Source organism: Tripterygium wilfordii, chromosome 20 (genome assembly GCF_013401445.1).
Source record: "Tripterygium wilfordii isolate XIE 37 chromosome 20, ASM1340144v1, whole genome shotgun sequence".
Lineage (NCBI taxonomy): Eukaryota > Viridiplantae > Streptophyta > Magnoliopsida > Celastrales > Celastraceae > Tripterygium > Tripterygium wilfordii.
In genome coordinates this window covers 6,194,950-6,209,252 of record NC_052251.1, presented here as the reverse complement: position 1 = coordinate 6,209,252, position 14,303 = coordinate 6,194,950, and positions in this window count along the sequence as shown.

The following is a 14,303-nucleotide window of genomic DNA, read 5'->3' as shown; positions in this document are numbered from 1 at the left end:
AGAGCACAATGTTCCACATTGATGCTTAGGAATTGCTCAACTCTCTCCTTAGAGGAGCTTTTCACGTTTTTGTGCAATTTCAAACATAACTTGGTGTATTCGCATCTTTAACTTACGAAACGTTGCACAAAGGCTAAATTAGCAAGTCGGACTTCTAAGAACACTAAATAGAGTACAACGGTCCACGTTGATGCTTTGGAATTGCTCAACTCTCTCCATAGAAGAGCTTTTCACTTTTTGTGCAATTCCAAATATAACTTGGTCTATTCGCGTCTTTACCTTGCTAAATGTGGCACGAAGGCTCAACTAGCAAGTTAGACTTCTAAGAACACTAAATAGAGTAAAACGGTCCACATTGATGCTTTGGAATTGCTCAACTCTCTCCATAGAGGAGGTTTTCACGTTTTTGTGCAATTTCAAACATAACTTGGTCTGTTCACATCTTTAACTTACGAAACGTCGCACGAAGGCTAAACTAGCGAGTTAGACTTTTCAGAGCCCTAAATAGAGTACAACGGTCCACATTGATGCTTTGGATTTGCTCAACTCTCTCCATAGAGGAGCCTTTCATGTTTTTGTGCAATTTCAAACATAACTTGGTCTATTCGCATCTTTAACTTAGGAAACATTGCACGAAGGCTAAATTAGCAAGTTGGACTTCTAAGAACACTAAATAGAGTACAACGGTCCATATTGATGCTTTGGACTTGCTCAACTCTCTCCATAGAGAAGCTTTTGACGTTTTTGTGCAATTTCAAATATAACTTGGTCTATTCGCGTCTTTACCTTGCTAAATGTGGCACGAAGGCTCAACTAGCAAGTTAGACTTCTAAGAACACTAAATAGAGTAAAACGGTCCACATTGATGCTTTGGAATTGCTCAACTCTCTCCATAGAGGAGGTTTTCACGTTTTTGTGCAATTTCAAGCATAACTTGGTCTGTTCACATCTTTAACTTACGAAACATCGCACGAAGGCTAAACTAGCAAGTTAGACTTTTCAGAGCCCTAAATAGAGTACAACGGTCCACATTGATGCTTTGGAATTGCTCAACTCTCTCCATAGAGGAGTCTTTCATGTTTTTGTGCAATTTCAGACATAACATGGTCTATTCGCATCTTCAACTTACGAAACGTTGCGCGAAGGCTAAACTAGCAAGTTAGACTTGTAAGAACACTAAATATAGTGCAACGATCCACATTGATGCTTTGGAATTGCTAAAATCTCTCCATAGAGGAGCTTTTCACGTTTTTGTGTAATTTCAAACATAACTTGGTTATTCGCGTCTTTAACTTACGAAACGCTGCACGAAGGCTAAACTAGCAAGTTAGACTTGTAAGAACACTAAATATAGTGCAACGATCCACATTGATGCTTTGGAATTGCTAAAATCTCTCCATAGAGAAGCGTTTCACGTTTTTGTGCAATTTCAAATATAACTTGGTCTATTCATGTCTTTACCTTGCTAAATGTGGCACGAAGGCTCAACTAGCAAGTTAGACTTCTAAGAACACTAAAGAGAGCACAATGTTCCACATTGATGCTTAGGAATTGCTCAACTCTCTCCTTAGAGGAGCTTTTCACGTTTTTGTGCAATTTCAAACATAACTTGGTGTATTCGCATCTTTAACTTACGAAACGTTGCACAAAGGCTAAATTAGCAAGTCGGACTTCTAAGAACACTAAATAGAGTACAACGGTCCACGTTGATGCTTTGGAATTGCTCAACTCTCTCCATAGAAGAGCTTTTCACTTTTTGTGCAATTCCAAATATAACTTGGTCTATTCGCGTCTTTACCTTGCTAAATGTGGCACGAAGGCTCAACTAGCAAGTTAGACTTCTAAGAACACTAAATAGAGTAAAACGGTCCACATTGATGCTTTGGAATTGCTCAACTCTCTCCATAGAGGAGGTTTTCACGTTTTTGTGCAATTTCAAACATAACTTGGTCTGTTCACATCTTTAACTTACGAAACGTCGCACGAAGGCTAAACTAGCGAGTTAGACTTTTCAGAGCCCTAAATAGAGTACAACGGTCCACATTGATGCTTTGGATTTGCTCAACTCTCTCCATAGAGGAGCCTTTCATGTTTTTGTGCAATTTCAAACATAACTTGGTCTATTCGCATCTTTAACTTAGGAAACATTGCACGAAGGCTAAATTAGCAAGTTGGACTTCTAAGAACACTAAATAGAGTACAACGGTCCATATTGATGCTTTGGACTTGCTCAACTCTCTCCATAGAGAAGCTTTTCATGTTTTTGTGCAATTTCAAATATAACTTGGTCTATTCTCGTCTTTACCTTACTAAATGTGGCACGAAGGCTCAACTAGCAAGTCAGACTTCTAAGAACACTAAATAGAGTACAACGGTCCACATTGATGCTTTGGAATTGCTCAACTATCTCCGTAGAGGAGCTTTTCACGTTTTTGTGCAATTTCAAACATAACTTTGTCTATTCGCGTCTTTAACTTACGAAACGTCATACGAAGGCTAAACTAGCAAGTTAGACTTTTAAGAGCCCTAAATAGAGTACAACGGTCCACGTTGATGGTTTGGAATTGCTCAACTCTCTCCATAGAGGAGCTTTTCACGTTTTTGTGCAATTTCAACCATAAGTTGGTGTACCCGCATCTTTTACTTACGAAACGTCGCACGAAGGCTAAACTAGCAAGTTAGACTTGTAAGAACACTAAATATAGTGCAACGATCCACATTGATGCTTTGGAATTGCTAAAATCTCTCCATAGAGGAGCTTTTCACGTTTTTGTGTAATTTCAAACATAACTTGGTTATTCGCGTCTTTAACTTACGAAACGTTGCACGAAGGCTAAATTAGCAAGTTGGACTTCTAAGAACACTAAATAGAGTACAACAGTCCATGTTGATCCTTTGGAATTGCTCAACTCTCCCCACAGAGGAGTTTTTCACGTTTTTGTGCAATTTCAAATATAACTTGGTCTATTCACGTCTTTACCTTGCTAAATGTGGCACGAAGGCTCAACTAGCAAGTTAGACTTCTAAGAACACTAAATAGAGCACAATGGTCCACATTGATGCTTAGGAATTGCTTAACTCTCTCCTTAGAGGAGCTTTTCACGTTTTTGGGCAATTTCAAACATAACTTGGTGTATTCGCATCTTTAACTTATGAAACGTTGCACAAAGGCTAAATTAGCAAGTCGGACTTCTAAGAACACTAAATAGAGTACAACGGTCCACATTGATGCTTTGGAATTGCTCAACTCTCTCCATAGAGGAGGCTTTCATGTTTTTGTGCAATTTCAGACATAACATGGTCTATTCGCATCTTCAACTTACGAAACGTTGCGCGAAGGCTAAATTAGCAAGTTGGACTTCTAAGAACACTAAATAGAGTACAACGGTCCATGTTGATGCTTTGGAATTGCTCAACTCTCTCCATAGAGGAGCTTTTCACGTTTTTGTGCAATTTCAAACATAAGTTGGTGTATCCGCATCTTTTACTTACGAAACGTCGAACGAAGGCTAAACTAGCAAGTTAGACTTGTAAGAACACTAAATATAGTGCAACGATCCACATTGATGCTTTGGCATTGCTAAAATCTCTCCATAGAGGAGCTTTTCACGTTTTTGTGTAATTTCAAACATAACTTGGTTATTCGCGTCTTTAACTTACGAAACGCTGCACGAAGGCTAAATTAGCAAGTTGGACTTCTAAGAACACTAAATAGAGTACAACGGTCCATGTTGATGCTTTGGAATTGCTCAACTCTCTCCATAGAGGAGCTTTTCACGTTTTTGTGCAATTTCAAATATAACTTGGTCTATTCATGTCTTTACCTTGCTAAATGTGGCACGAAGGCTCAACTAGCAAGTTAGACTTCTAAGAACACTAAATAGAGCACAATGGTCCACATTGATGCTTAGGAATTGCTCAACTCTCTCGTTAGAGGAGCTTTTCACATTTTTGTGCAATTTCAAACATAACTTGGTGTATTCGCATCTTTAACTTACGAAACGTTGCACAAAGGCTAAATTAGCAAGTCGGACTTCTAAGAACACTAAATAGAGTACCACGGTCCACGTTGATGCTTTGGAATTGCTCAACTCTCTCCATAGAAGAGCTTTTCACGTTTTTGTGCAATTTCAAATATAACTTGGTCTATTCGGGTCTTTACCTTGCTAAATGTGGCACGAAGGCTCAACTAGCAAGTTAGACTTCTAAGAACACTAAATAGAGTAAAACGGTCCACATTGATGCTTTGGAATTGCTCAACTCTCTCCATAGAGGAGGTTTTCACGTTTTTGTGCAATTGCAAGCATAACTTGGTCTGTTCACATCTTTAACTTATTAAACGTCGCACGAAGGCTAAACTAGCGAGTTAGACTTTTCAGAGCCCTAAATAGAGTACAACGGTCCACATTGATGTTTTGGAATTGCTCAACTCTGCCCATAGAGGAGCTTTTCATGTTTTTGTGCAATTTCAGACATAACTTGGTCTATTCGCATCTTCAACTTACGAAACGTTGCGCGAAGGCTAAATTAGCAAGTTGGACTTCTAAGAACACTAAATAGAGTACAACGGTCCATGTTGATACTTTGGAATTGCTCAACTCTCTCCATAGAGGAGCATTTCACGTTTTTGTGCAATTTCAAACATAACTTGGTGTATCCGCATCTTTTACTTATGAAACGTCGCACGAAGGCTAAACTAGCAAGTTAGACTTGTAAGAACACTAAATATAGTGCAATGATCCACATTGATGCTTTGGAATTGCTAAAATCTCTCCACAGAGGAGCTTTTCACGTTTTTGTGTAATTTCAAACATAACTTGGTTATTCGCGTCTTTAACTTACGAAACGTTGCACGAAGGCTAAATTAGCAAGTTGGACTTCTAAGAACACTAAATAGAGTACAACGGTCCATGTTGATGCTTTGGAATTGCTCAACTCTCTCCATAGAGTAGCTTCTCACGTTTTTGTGCAATTTCAAATATAACTTGGTCTATTCGCGTCTTTACCTTGCTAAATGTGGCACGAAGGCTCAAATAGCAAGTTAGACTTCTAAGAACACTAAATAGAGCACAATGGTCCACATTGATGCTTAAGAATTGCTCAACTCTCTTCTTAGAGGAGCTTTTCACGTTTTTATGCAATTTCAAACAAAACTTGGTGTATTCGCATCTTTAACTTACAAAACGTTGCACAAAGGCTAAATTAGCAAGTCGGACTTCTAAGAACAGTAAATAGAGTACAACGGTCCACGTTGATGCTTTGGAATTGCTCAACTCTCTCCATAGAGGAGTTTTTCACGTTTTTGTGCAATTTCAAATATAACTTGGTCTATTCGCGTCTTTACCTTGCTAAATGTTGCACGAAGGCTCAACTAGCAAGTTAGACTTCTAAGAACACTAAATAGAGTAAAACGGTCCACATTGATGCTTTGGAATTGCTCAACTCTCTCCATAGAGGAGGTTTTCACGTTTTTGTGCAATTTCAAGCATAACTTGGTCTGTTCACATCTTTAACTTACGAAACGTCGCACGAAGGCTAAACTAGCAAGTTAGACTTTTTCAGAGCCCTAAATAGAGTACAACGGTCCACATTGATGCTTTGGAATTGCTCAACTCTCTCCATAGAGGAGCCTTTCATATTTTTGTGCAATTTCAAACATAACTTTGCCTATTCGCGTTTTTAACTTACGAAACGTCACACGAAGGCTAAACTAGCAAGTTAGACTTTTAAGAGCCCTAAATAGAGTACAACGGTCCACGTTGATGGTTTGGAATTGCTCAACTCTCTCCATAGAGGAGTTTTTCACGTTTTTGTCCAATTTAAAACATAACTTGGTCTATTCGCATCTTTAACTTCCGAAACGTTGCACGAAGGCTAAACTAGCAAGTTAGACTTGTAAGAACACTAAATAGAGTGCAACGGTCCACATTGATGCTTTGGAATTGCTCAACGCTCTTCACAGAGGAGCTTTTTACGTTTTTGTCCAATTTCAAACATAACTTGGTCTATTCACGTCTTTAACTTACTAAATGTGGCACGATGGCTCAACTAGCAGGTTAGACTTCTAAGAACACTAAATAGAGTACAACGGTCCACATTGACGCTTTGGACTTGCTCAACTCTCTCCATGGAGGAGCTTTTCGCGTTTTTGTGCAATTTCAAACATAACTTGGTCTATTCGCGTCGTTACCTTACTAAATGTGGCACGAAGGCTCAACTAGCAAGTTAGACTTCTAAGAACACTAAATAGAGTACAACGGCCCACATTGATGCTTTCGAATTGCTCAACTCTCTCCATAGAGCAGCTTTTCACGTTTTTGTGCAATTTCAAATATAACTTGGTCTATTCGCATCTTTAACTTACGAAACGTTGCACGAAGGCTAAATTAGCAACTTGGACTTCCAAGAACACTAAATAAAGTACAACGGTCCCCGTTGATGCTTCGGAATTGCTCAACTCTCTCCATAGAGGAATTTTTCACTTTTTTGTCAAATTTCAAACATAACTTGGTCTATTCGCATCTTTAACTTACGAAACGTTGCTCGAAGGCTAAACTAGCAAGTTAGACTTGTAATAATAGTAAATAGAGTGCAACGGTCTACATTGATGCTTTGGAATTGCTCAACTCTCTTCATAGAGGTGCTTTTCACGTTTTTGTACAATTTCAAACATAACTTGGTCTATTTGCGTCTTTACCTTAGGAAACGTGGCACGAAGGCTCAACTAGCAACTTAGACATCTGAGAACACTAAATAGAGTAGAACGGTCCACATTGATGTTTTGGAATTGCTTAACTCTCTGAATAGAGGAGCTTTTCACGTTTTTGTGTAATTCCAAACATAACTTGGTCTATTCGCATCATTAAGTTACGAAACGTTGCACGAAGGCTAAACTAGCAAGTTAGACTTTTAAGAGGACTAAATAGAGTACAACGGTCCACATTGATGCTTTGGAATTGCTCAACTCTCTCCATAGAGGAGCTTTTCGCGTTTTTGTGCAATTTAAAACATAACTCGGTCTATGCGCATCTTTAACTTATGAAGCGTTGCACGAAGACTAAATGAGAAAGTTGGACTTCTAAGAACACTAAATAGAGTAGAACGGTCCACATTGATGCTTTGGAATTGCTCAACTCTACCCATAGAGGAGCTTTTCATGTTTTTGTGCAATTTCAGACATAACTTGGTCTATTCGCATCTTCAACTTACGAAACATTGCGCGAAGGCTAAATTAGCAAGTTGGACTTCTAAGAACACTAAATAGAGTACAACGGTCCATGTTGATGCTTTGGAATTGCTCAACTCTCTCCATAGAGGAGCCTTTCACGTTTTTGTGCAATTTCAAACATAACTTGGTGTATCCGCATCTGTTACTTACGAAACGTCGCACGAAAGCTAAACTAGCAAGTTAGACTTGTAAGAACACTGAATATAGTGCAACGATCCACATTGATGCTTTGGAATTGCTAAAATCTCTCCATAGAGGAGCTTTTCACGTTTTTGTGTAAGTTCAAACATAACTTGGTTATTCGCGTCTTTAACTTACGAAACGTTGCACGAAGGCTAAATTAGCAAGTTGGACTTCTAAGAACACTAAATAGAGTACAACGGTCCATGTTGATGCTTTGGAATTGCTCAACTCTCTCCATAGAGGAGCTTTTCACGTTTTTGTGCAATTTCAAATATAACTTGGTCTATTCGCGTCTTTACCTTGCTAAATGTGGCACGAAGGCTCAACTAGCAAGTTAGACTTCTAAGAACGCTAAATAGAGTACAATGGTCCACATTGATGCTTAGGAATTGCTCAACACTCTCCTTAGAGGAGCTTATCACGTTTTTGTGCAATTTCAAACATAACTTGGTGTATTCGCATCTTTAACATACGAAACGTTGCACAAAGGCTAAATTAGCAAGTCGGACTTCTAAGAACACTAAATAGAGTACAACGGTCCACGTTGATGCTTTGGAGTTGCTCAACTCTCTCCATAGAGGAGCTTTTCACGTTTTTATGCAATTTCAAATATAACTTGGTCTATTCGCGTCTTTACCTTACTAAATGTGGCACGAAGGCTCAACTAGCAAGTTAGACTTCTAAGAACACTAAATAGAGTACAACGGTCCACATTGATGCTTTGGAATTGCTCAACTCTCTCCATAGAGGAGGTTTTCACGTTTTTGTGCAATTTCAAGCATAACTTGGTCTGTTCACATCTTTAACTTACGAAACGTCGCACGAAGGCTAAACTACCAAGTTAGACTTTTCAGAGCCCTAAATATAGTACAACGGTCCACATTGATGCTTTGGAATCGCTCAACTCTCTCCATAGAGGAGCCTTTCATGTTTTTGTGTAATTTCAAACATAACTTGGTCTATTCGCATCTTTCACTTACGAAACGTTGCACGAAGGCTAAATTAGCAAGTTGGACTTCTAAGAACACTAAATAGAGTACAACGTGTTGAATATATGTTTGAGTGATTACAACGGCATGTTTTGATTGAACATTGATCTATTGATTGTATTGAGAAACCTAGGTGCATATGCCTACTTGATTAGTTTATGAATTCAAGACTTATATTAAACTAGTTCAATTGTGCTTATTTGATGATTTGATTATTGAACTAACGTGGACTAATTGCAAGAAACCCTAAAAGGGTTTACATAGCATGTCTTGAGTATGATTTGTGTGTAGGGTGACCAAAACATAAATTGGTCCTAATGTCATCCTTGACCAACATTAGGGAATGCTTAATCAGTGTCAAACATGATTAAGAAAGTCAATTTCGTGGTCAACATAAGTCAAGTTTTGCCAAAGATGTCTTGGAGCTTAATTGGGATCAATTGAAGTAAAATTAACTTTCTAGTCAAAGTCAGAATCGACGGACGTGACGTGGCAGCTGACATGGCATTAATGACATGGCATTGATGACATGGCAAAGAAGACAAGTTAACCATAGTTACATCTTAACTAGAAGACTTGGAGCCAAAAAGAGAAGAGAAGGAAAAGTTAATTTGAAAGGAGGAGACAAGAGGTACAACAAGTCTTATGACAAGTTTTTCTCTTCACATGTGTGGGAAGCTTTATTTCAAAACCATTTCTCTTTCCCACCAAGACACTTCACATCCAATGGATCATATTCTCTCTACATCAAAATCACATTTTAATCCAATGGCCAAAGATCCAAGCTTTATTCTTATCTCTCCTACTTTACATCCTATGGCCAAAATTGAATCTTCATTTGATCCAAAGGCCATCATTTATTCCACCTAAGAGACAAACTTTTCTCAAGTCAATTGTTGTATCTTTCAAGATGCCTCCAAAGTCTATATCCATCCAAAAGCCATTATTTCTTCCTACCAAAAAAGACTTGTTGTAATCATTTTCACACTTCTCTAAGTCTTCTAACGTCTATAATGATCCAAGGGTCCATATCTTTCATATCAATCCAATGGCCCTCATTTCATGAGCTTACACTCCACAATTTCTATAAAAACTAACTCTTTGTCTATGGTGCATAGACTTGGCCGAAAATTACTCTTTCTCTCTCAAGTGTTCTTCATCTTCTAAGCTTTCATTCTTTCACTCATTCATTCCTTGATTACATACTTGATTTTGAAGAGAGATCATATACACTAGCCAAGCAAAGCTTTATTGCTACTCTTGAGCCTTTCAAATCTGATTTTCATCATATTCTCAAGAGTCATTTCCTTTGTGATATAATCTGGTTTCCAGCACTTCTAAGGCTACATTCATCATTTCCATTTCATCATTCAAGCCTTGTGATAACTAATTTTCGTTGGTTGTTACACTACTCAAAGTTCACAAACCCTAACAACCAAAAATCTCAAATCTGAGTTTTGTGCTTACCATTCCCATTCCAGCTTTTCAAGAGCTTCATTTGAGCCTAAACACTTCCATATCTAGCTACTCAAAGAGCCATACCTTGAGCTTAAACTACTTCTCTACCCGGCTGCCATAAAGAGCCTATTTGAGAGTTCAACTTGTTGATTTGTGTTCTCGGTGAGACCGAGGTGTTTTGTTGATAAGAGTTTGTGTGGTGAGCTATAAATCACACGGTGTGTAAAGTTTGGTGTTTGAGCTACAAAAACACTGGTTGTATGAGTTCCGCTTGACTCGGTTGAACAAGCTATAGTGGAGTGTTTGAAATTCCCAAGTGGGACTTGGGGAGTGGAGTAGGCTTGGGTTAAGCCGAACCACTATAAATCTCTTTGCCCTTTTTACTTTATAGCAATTTCATTTTAGCATATCATACTTGATTGCATACGTGAAATTGGACATCTAGGGTGATAGAATCAAGCTTGTGCATACATTTGTTGAATCCGAATTTTTGCTTCATTACAACTTGTTTTTGTGTGTGATATTCATTTTGATCATTTGACTTGATTCTTGTTGTTAAGTTTGATGTATGTGATTATCTTTGCATACATTTATATTCAACTTATTTAAATTGCTGAACTCTCTCCATGGAGGAGCTTTTCATGTTTTTGCGCAATTTCAAACATAACTTGGTCTATTCCCATCTTTAACTTACGAAACGTTGCCTGAAGGCTAAACTAGCAAGTTAGACTTCTAAGAAGACTAAATAGAGTACAACGGTCCATATTGATGCTTTGGATTGCTCAACTCTCTCCATAGAGAAGCTTTTCACGTTTTTGTGCAATTTCAAACATAACTTTGTCTATTCGCATCTTTAACTTACTAAGCGTTGCACGATGGCAAAACTAGCATGTTAGACTTGTAACAACACTACATAGAGTGCAACGGTCCACATTGATGCTTTGGAATTGCTCAACTCTCTCCATAGAGGAGCTTTTCACGTTTTTATGCAATTTCAAACATAACTTGGTCTATTCGCGTCTTTACCTTACGAAACGTGGAACGAAGGCTCAACTAGCAAGTTAGACTAGTAAGAGAACTAAATAGAGTACAACGGTCCACGTTGATGCTTTGGAATTGCTCAACACTCTCCATAGAGGAGCTTTTCATGTTTTTATGCAATTTCAAACATAACTTGGTCTATTCGCGTCTTTACCTTACGAAACGTGGCAAGAAGCCTAAACTTGCAAGTTAGACTTCTAAGAACACTAAATAGAGTACAACGGTCCACGTTGATGCTTTGGAATTGCTCAACACTCTTCCATAGAGGAGCTTTTCACGTTTTTGTGTAATTTCAAACATAACTTGGGCTATTCGCATCTTTAATTTACGAAACGTTGCACGAAGGCTAAACTAGCACGTTAGACTTGTAAGAACACTAAATACAGTGCAACAATCCAGATTGATGCTTTGGAATTGCTCAACACTCTCCATAGAGGAGCTTTTCATGTTTTTGTCCAATTTCAAACATAACTTGGTCTATTCCCATCTTTAACTTACGAAACGTTGCACGAAGGCTAAACTAGCAAGTTAGACTTCTAAGAACGCTAAATAGAGTACAACGGTCCACATTGATGCTTTGGAATTGGTCAACTCTCTCCATAGAGGAGCTTTTCACGTTTTTGTGCAATTTCAAACATAACCTGGTCTATTCGCATCTTTAACTTACGAAACGTTGCACGAAGGCTAAGTTAGCATGTTTGACTTCTAAGAACACTAAATAGAGTGCAACGGTCCACATTGATGCTTTGGAATTGCTCAACTTTCTCCACAGAGGAGCTTTTCACGTTTTTGTGCGATTTCAAACCTAACTTGGTCTATTCGCATCTTTAACTTACGAAACGTTGCACGAATGCTAAATTAGCAAGTTGGACTTCTAAGAACACTAAATAGAGTACAACGGTCCACGTTGATGCTCTGGAATTGCTGAACTCTCTCCATGGAGGAGCTTTTCATGTTTTTGTGCAATTTCAAACATAACTTGGTCTATTCCCATCTTTAACTTACGAAACGTTGCATGAAGGCCAAACTAGCAAGTTAGACTTCTAAGAACACTAAATAGAGTACAACGGTCCATATTGATGCTTTGGAATTGCTCAACTCTCTCCATAGAGGAGCTTTTCACGTTTTTGTGCAATTTCAAACATAACTTGGTCTATTTGCATCTTTAACTTACTAAGCGTTGCACGACGGCTAAACTAGCAAGTTAGACTTGTAAGAACACTAAATTAGAGTGCAACTATCCACATTGATGCTTTGGAATTGCTCAACACTCTCCATAGAGGAGCTTTTCATGTTTTTGTCCAATTTCAAACATAACTTGGTCTATTCCCATCTTTAACTTACGAAACGTTGCACGAAGGCTAAACTAGCAAGTTAGACTTCCAAGAACACTAAATAGAGTACAACGGTCCACATTGATGCCTTGGAATTGGTCAACTCTCTCCACAGAGCAGCTTTTCACGTTTTTGTGCAATTTCAAACATAACTTGGTCTATTCGCGTCTTTACCTTACGAAACGTGGCATGAAGGCTAAACTAGTGAGTTAGACTTCTAAGAACACTAAATAGAGTACAACGGTCCATGTTGATGCTTTGGAATAGCTCAACTCTCCCCAGAGAGGAGCTTTTCACGTTTTTGTGCAATTTCAACCATAACTTGGTCCATTCGCATCTTTACCTTACGAAACGTGGCTCGAAGGCTCAACTAGTATGTTAGACTTTTAACAGCACTAAATAGAGTACAACAGTCCACATTGATGCTTTGGAATTGCTCAACACTCTCCATAGAGGAGCTTTTCACCTTTTTGTGCAATTTCAAACATAACTTGGTCTATTCGCATCTTTAACGTACGAAACATTGCACAAAGGTGCACGTTGCTCAACTAGTAAGTTAGACTCAGCACTAAATAGAGTACAACGGTCTACGTTGATGCTTTTGAATTGCTCAACACTCTCCATACAGGAGCTTTTCACGTTTTTGTGCAATTTCAAACATAACTTGGGCTATTCGCATCTTTAACTTACGAAACGTTGCACGAAGGCTAAACTAGCACGTTAGACTTGTAAGAACACTAAATAGAGTGCAAAGGTCCACATTCATGCTTTGGAATTGCTCAACACTCTCCATAGAGGAGCTTTTCATGTTTTTGTCCAATTTCAAACATAACTTGGTCTATTCCCATCTTTAACTTACGAAACATTGCACGAAGGCTAAACTAGCAAGTTAGACTTCTAAGAACACTAAATAGAGTACAACTGTCCACATTGATGCTTTGGAATTGGTCAACTCTCTCCATATAGGAGCTTTTCACGTTTTTGTGCAATTTCAAACATAACTTGGTCTATTCCCATCTTTAACTTACTAAACGTTGCACGACGGCTAAACTAGCATGTTAGACTTGTAACAACACTACATAGAGTGCAACGGTCCACATTGATGCTTTGGAATTGGTCAACTCTCTCCATAGAGGAGCTTTTCACGTTTTATGCAATTTCAAACATAACTTGGTCTATTCCCATCTTTAACTTACAAAACGTTGCACGAAGGCTAAACTAGCAAGTTAGACTTCGAAGAACACTAAATAGAGTACAACGGTCCACATTGATGCTTTGGAATTGCTCAACTCTCTCCATAGAGGAGCTTTTCACGTTTTTGCGCAATTTCAAACATAACTTGGTCTATTCGCATCTTTAACTTACGAAACGTTGCACGAAGTCTAAACTAGCATGTCAGACTTGTAAGAACACTAAATAGAGTGCAATGGTCCACATTGATGCTTTAGAATTGCTCAACTCTCTCCACAGAGCAGCTTTTAACGTTTTTATGCAATTTCAAACATAACTTGGTCTATTCGCGTCTTTACCTTACGAAACGTGGCACGAAGGCTAAACTAGCGAGTTAGAATTCTAAGAACACTAAATAGAGTACAACGGTCCACGTTGATGATTTGGAATAGCTCAACTCTCCCCAGAGAGGACCTTTTCACGTTTTTGTGCAATTTCAACCATAACTTGGTCCATTCGCATCTTTACCTTACGAAATGTGGCACGAAGGCTCAACTAGTAAGTTAGACATTTAACAGCACTAAATAGAGTACAACGGTCCACATTGATGCTTTGGAATTGCTCAACACTCTCCATAGAGGAGCTTTTCACATTTTTGTGTAATTTCAAACATAACTTGGTCTATTCGCATCTTTAATTACGAAACGTTGCACGAAGGCTAAAGTAGCAAGTTGGACATCTAGGAACACTAAATAGCGTACAACAGTCCACGTTGATGCTTTGAATTGCTCAACTCTCCCCATAGAGGAGCTTTTCACGTTTTTGTGCAATTTCAAACATAACTTGGTCCATTCGCATCTTTACCTTATGAAACGTGACACGAAGGCTCAACTAGTAAGT